A 6,460-nucleotide genomic window follows, 5' to 3' on the forward strand; every position below is an offset into this window, starting at 1 on the left:
AGGAACAAAAATGGAAAGGATAAAAAAAGGAAGAGGAAGGAAAAAGAAAAAAAAAACAGCAAAATACTCGTTAATGAGCAAAGAATACACCCAAAGATAGGGTTACGTAGAAGAAAGTGAAAAGAAAGAGAATAAATAAAAAAAAGACTAAAAATAACAGAGATAACGAGATAGAAAAAAACGAATATAAAAAATGAAAGAAAAGGAATTACAAGAAAGACGACAAAAATTCTAAAGGGGTGAAGAAAAATATAAAAGAAACAGAAAAGTGGAGAGAGAGAGAGAGAGAGAGAGAGAGAGAGAGAGAGAGAGAGAGAGAGAGAGAGAGAGAGAGAGAGAGAGAGAGAGAGAGAAGGAAAAAAACAGTGAAAGGGTGAAAAGAAAGGAGGGAAATCAAATAAAAGGCACAGAATCTTTCCAGTAACGAATAAAATTTTTCCTCTTTTTTTCCTCTTTTTATCATTTCCCCTCTTTTTTTCGTCCCCTCGTTTGTGGGCGGGTGTTTTGCACACACGCCCTTCATATGAATGAGAATGGGGATAATGAACGTGATGAGGATGGGAAGAGGAGGGGAAGGAAGTGGAGGAGGGCAGAGAAGAGGAAGAGGATAGGAGGAATGGGGAGGAAAGAAAGGATATATAGCGAATGTGTGTGTGTGAGAGAGAGAGAGAGAGAGAGAGAGAGAGAGAGAGAGAGAGAGAGAGAGAGAGAGAGAGAGAGAGAGAGAGAGAGAGAGAGAGGTGGTTCCAGAGGACAGGATGAAATTTATTGAGAGAGAGAGAGAGAGAGAGAGAGAGAGAGAGAGAGAGAGAGAGAGAGAGAGAGAGAGAGAGAGAGAGAGAGAGAGAGAGACGGACATAGACGTTCAGACAGGTGGAGACAGACAGACAGAAACACACACACACACACACACACACACACACACACACACACACACACAGAGAGAGAGAGAGAGAGAGAGAGAGAGAGAGAGAGAGAGAGAGAGAGAGAGAGAGAGAGAGAGAGAGAGAGAGAGAGAGAGAGAGAGAGAGAGAGAGAAAAGCAGTGGCGGTGGTGGTGGTGGTGGTGGTCGAGGCGTTCCAGAGAGCCAGCCAGCCAGTCAGTGTGTGTTCAGACGTCGTAGAGTGAGGACTGTGTAGCTTCTCCTCCCTTGCTCCCGATACAGGGGGAAGAATTAACCTGAGATCGCACCCGTTTAAAAAAAGTGGAAAAAATTAGTTTGAAATTCAGGATCGATATATCTTGCTGTTTTTTCTTCTGACATTTCTTTTTTTAACTTTATTTTTCGCTCTCCTTTCCCTAAAATTTTGTTAAGAATGGTTTTGTTAAGTTGGTAAAAGTGTGTTAGAGGAACGTAACTGTGGAAGAAAAATATTGGTAATAATAAAAGTAAAAATAAGAATAAGAAGAGACGATAAAACAGCAAATAAAAGTAAAAAAAAAATAACAAATAGAAAGAAAAGACATAGTAAACTTAGATAAAGCAACAAGAACAGAATAAGAGGGAGTAAGAGGAAAAGAGAGGAAATAAAAAAGATAGAAAGAGAGATTAGAGAGAGAAAAAAAAAGTGGCATTTTACGAGAACATAAAAAAGTTACGAAGAAGCAAATAAAAGAAGTAATAGCAACAATACCAATAATATAAAGAAAGTTACTTGGGAAAACTAACTTATTTTATTATCTTCTCAAGAAAGAAAGAAAAGAAAAGAAAACAAGTATCCACAATAAAAAAAAAAAAACACTAGAAAAAAAAATTACCCCTGCTTGAAGAACAACTCTGAGAACACGCAAGGGGGAGAAAAAAAAAAAAAAAAAAGAAAGAAAGAAACTTACTCTTGCATAAACACTGGAATAATAAGCAAAATATTCACATTGAAAATATCGACAAGAAAAGAGAAGAAAATACTCCTTTGCAATCTGGGAAACTTTCATGTGGTGAGTGAATCATTCTTGCTTTTTATATGAAAGAGAGAGAGAGAGAGAGAGAGAGAGAGAGAGAGAGAGAGAGAGAGAGAGAGAGAGAGAGAGAGAGAGAGAGAGAGAGAGAAATCAAAGGGTCACTGTACGTGTTATTTTGATGTGATCTTTGTTTTTATTCTCTACACTTTTTTATTTTACGTTTTTATATATATATATATATATTTTTTTTTCCAGACTTTTGAACGAAATAATGTCGATTTTGTGTTCATGGGGAAGAGGAGGAGGAAGGGATGGGAACTCTCTCTCTCTCTCTCTCTCTCTCTCTCTCTCTCTCTCTCTCTCTCTCTCTCTCTCTCTCTCTCTCTCTCTCTCTCTCTCTCTCTCTCTCTCTCTCTCTCTCTCTCTCTCTCTCTCTCTCTCTCTCTCTCTCTCTCTCTCTCTCTCTCTCTCTCTCTCTCTCTCTCTCTCTCTCTCTCTCTCTCTCTCTCTCTCTCTCTCTCTCTCTCTCTCTCTCTCTCTCTCTCTCTCTCTCTCTCTCTCTCTCTCTCTCTCTCTCTCTCTCTCTCTGTGTGTGTGTGTGTCCAAAGGTGTTTTCAATATACTTTTTTGTCCTCCTTTGTTTCCGACCTGTTTTGTTTTTATTGTTTCAGGGAGAGAGAGAGAGAGAGAGAGAGAGAGAGAGAGAGAGAGAGAGAGAGAGAGAGAGAGAGAGATTGCGTCCATTTTATTTTATTTTTTCTATCAGATATATCTACCATCATTATTTTATTTGAATTTTATTATTATTATTATTATTATTATTATTATTATTATTATTATTATTATTATTATTATTATTATTATTATTATTATTTATTGTGCTTTTGTTTCTGATTATTATTTACAAGTTGTTTTTATGATATTTTCTTTTTTTCCTTTTGACGCTTTTTATTTGCTTTTTTTCATTTTCTTTCGTAAATTTGCTCATTCACATTTTATCACATTTATCTTCATTTGCATCATTTACCACTTCGTTCCTTTTGTCTTTATTATTTGCTATTTACTTATCTATTTAATTGCAAGTTTCTTATTCCTCTCCCTGCTAAGTTTGTTCTTTCATATTTCATCATATTTATCTCAATTTTCCCTTTTTTCTTCATTTCTCGGTACTCAGTTTTTAACCCTTCTCCCCTTTATTTATTTCATTACTAATTTCTTCTTTCTCTCCATGCTAAGTTTGCTCTTCTATATTTCATGGTATTTATCTCTGTTTTATTTATTCTCCTCTCTGCATTTTTTTTTTATCGTTAGGAAATTCTTATTCTTTTCTTTGCTGCAGTTTACTCTTTCATATTTTATAACATTTATTTTTATTTCTCTATATGCATCTCTTGCTACTGTTTTTTTTCCTCGTTTTTTTACCATTTATTTTTTTCCCCGCTTTAAACCATTTTTTCCCCTTCCCCTCTTTTGTCTAATTTTATGGTTTCATCGATCAATAAATTTTCCTTTTTTATATATATTTATTTATTTATTTTTTCACAGGGACCAGGAAAGTTCAGGAGAGAGGGAGAGGGGAGAGTTGAGGGGAGAGAGAGAGAGAGAGAGAGAGAGAGAGAGAGAGAGAGAGAGAGAGAGAGAGAGAGAGAGAGAGAGAGAGAGAGAGGAAAGTTGAAGGGCTGGGGCTTCTATCCATTTGCAATTTCAACTTTTTTTGGCTTGAAGGAGAAATGGGGGGAAGGGAGGGGTAGAGGGGGGTTATGTCCATAATTTGCAGAGGCTGTCGATTTTGGGGGGAGGGATGGGAGGAAACAGGGGAGGGGAAAGACTGGTAGGGAAAAAGATAAAGGGAGGGAAGAAAGAGAGGGAGGGAGGAGATGACATACAGGAGGAAGGAATAGGAATGCAAGATGAAGGTAAGGAGATAAGAGAGAGAGAGAGAGAGAGAGAGAGAGAGAGAGAGAGAGAGAGAGAGAGAGAGAGAGAGAGAGAGGATGAGGGAGGTGAGATAAAAGGAGAGAAGAAGAAGGGAAGAAGGATTATGGAGGGAGAGGAAAAGATGAGGAGAGGGAAGGAAAGAAGAATGAGGAAGAGATGAGAAGCAGCTCTCTCTCTCTCTCTCTCTCTCTCTCTCTCTCTCTCTCTCTCTCTCTCTCTCTCTCTCTCTCTCTCTCTCTCTCTCTCTCTCTCTCTCTCTCTCTCTCATCATCCCCTTCTCACTCTAATGAAAAAAAGTGGTAGAGTTTTGATTTATTTGTGAGTTTTACCGTCTGACTGCCAAATTTACACCTCCTCCTCCTCCTCCTCCTCCTCCTCCTCCTCCTCCTCCTCCTCCTCCTCCTCCTGTCCTCTCCTCACCATTTCCTTCCTTCCCTGATCCCTTTAAATAAAAAATAAAGTTTCCTGCTTCTAGTAATATTCTGTGATTTGTAATTTTTTTGTCTTTTTTCGTTCTAACCAGACAATGACATTTTGTTTTTTTTGTTTGATTTCCTTTTGTTTTTGTTTTTTTGTTCTTTGTTTTTTTTGTTAGTGGCTTCCTTTTTCATTAATGGAATGTTTTTTTTTGCGAGGTTTTGTCTGTGTGTGTGTGTGTGTGTGTGTGTGTGTGTGTGTGTGTGTGTGTGTGTGTGTGTGTGTGTGTGTGTGTGTGTGTGTGTGTGTGTGTGTGTGTCCCCTATTGGTAATGCAATGATGTATTCCTTTTGTTTTTTGTTCTGGTGATTTTCCTTTTTTTCTGCTGTATTGTTTAAACCTTGCATTACTTATGTGTGTGTATGTATGTACTCGTACGTATGTATGTATGTATGTATGTATGTATGTATGTATGTATGTATGTATGTATGTCTGTCTGTCTGTCTGTCTGTCTGTCTGTCTGTCTGTCTGTCTGTCTGTCTGTCTGTCTGTCTGTCTGTCTATCTATCTATCTTGCAACATTCCAACTCTCTCTCTCTCTCTCTCTCTCTCTCTCTCTCTCTCTCTCTCTCTCTCTCTCTCTCTCTCTCTCTCTCTCTCTCTCTCTCTCTCTCTCTCTCTCTCTCTCTCTCTCTCTCTCTCAGAACACTGTAGCTTTTCCCTTAAAAACCAAACAGAATTTCGTTCATTTTGACATTTATTGAAACACACCCATCCACCCACACATCCACCCACCCACACACACCCACACCCACACACATTACCATTACACCTTGCCCTAGCCTTACCTGTTGACATCTCGCGCCCCAGTAATTACCCATAACACCTTGAATCTACCTGTCGCCCCGCCTGCTTTACCTCAAGAGTTGCGATTATACGTTGTTAGGTGCATCTGTGAGTTTGGTGACGCTGACTGACATTGGGTGACGTTGCTTCTCCTCCTGCCTCTTACTGCCTCTTCCATTTGGTCCTGCGAGAAGGAGGGAGAGAAGGAATGACAATAGCAAGGGTCTTCTCTCTTCTTTTCCTCCTTTCTCTTCCTTCTCTTCTGCTTATGGGGCTGAGAGAAGGAGTGAAAGGAAGAGAAGGAAGGGAAGAATGAATGGAGGGGTGGGCGGGCTGGTAGTGTTATTCTTCTTTCTTTTCTCTTCTTTCTCTTCCACTTGTGAACATAATTAGATGGAGTATGTGTTTCTTTCTCTTTTCTCTTGTTTGTTCTTTGTTCGTGGAAATGTGAGAGGAAAGTCATTTTTCTTTTCTTCTCCCTTTTTCTCTTTTCTACTTGTGAAAAGTGGGAGAAAGTTGAAATGCTCTCTCTCTCTCTCTCTCTCTCTCTCTCTCTCTCTCTCTCTCTCTCTCTCTCTCTCTCTCTCTCTCTCTCTCTCTCTCTCTCTCTCTCTCTCTCTCTCTCTCTCTCGTGAAAAAAGTGGAGGGAGAAAACAATGCTTCTCTCTTCTGTGAAAAGAAATGAAAATATATCTTTCTTCCCTCTCTTCTTCCCTTTTCTTCGCTTTTAAATATTTGAAAAAATTTAGGGAGAAAATAAAACTCCTTTTCTTCTTCGCTTCTCTCTCTTCTACTTGTGAAAAAAGGGGACAAAGTAACAATTTCTCTGTACATTCTCTCTTCTTTCTTCTCTCCTGTACTTCTCCAAAAATGGAGTTAGCAACGATCCTCTCTTCTGGCAAGGGAAAAATGAGGAAGTGGGAAGAGGGGAGGAAGAAGAAGAGGAGGCGGAGGAGGAGGAGGAGGAGGAGGAGGAGGAGGAGGAGGAGGAGGAGGAGGAGGAGGAGATGGAAAGCACTTACCTTCACCTACCACTCTTCTCTCCTATCCAGCACTTGGCACACAAGTTTACGCGATCATTTTATTACATTTCGTTACATTGTTTCGCTCGTAATGGGTACATGGACATGAGCTGTGCGTGGTGGCTGCCTCTCTCCCGTTTTCTATTGTGCCCTTTGTCCGGTAATGACCATCCACGAGCTACGCGAGTGTCCCCTTTTGAAATGTTTGTCTTGTTTTGCTTATTGAAACTCATTCTCGTTTTCTGAAGTGGGTTTTGTTTTGATGTCTCCTTGTTTTATGCCTGGGAGGGGGGCGGTGATGGTCGTATGGTGCTTGGTGATCGTAGCCTGAAGGTGTG

General features: G+C 39.6%; 1 protein-coding gene across 1 annotated transcript in view; it reads left to right on the forward strand.

Annotated features, from left to right (window-relative positions):
- Positions 1 to 1,092: 1,092 nt before the first annotated feature.
- LOC135113101 (putative neural-cadherin 2) overlaps positions 1,093 to 6,460 on the forward strand; it is a 248,894-nt gene continuing 243,526 nt past the window's right edge. Inside the window, exon 1 of the mRNA XM_064028140.1 lies at positions 1,093 to 1,935. The gene's annotated coding sequence lies outside the window, so the exon portion shown is untranslated. The remainder of the gene's footprint in view (positions 1,936 to 6,460) is intronic.

The sequence above is a fragment of the Scylla paramamosain genome, chromosome 25 (genome assembly GCF_035594125.1).
Source record: "Scylla paramamosain isolate STU-SP2022 chromosome 25, ASM3559412v1, whole genome shotgun sequence".
NCBI classification, from domain to species: Eukaryota; Metazoa; Arthropoda; class Malacostraca; order Decapoda; family Portunidae; genus Scylla; species Scylla paramamosain.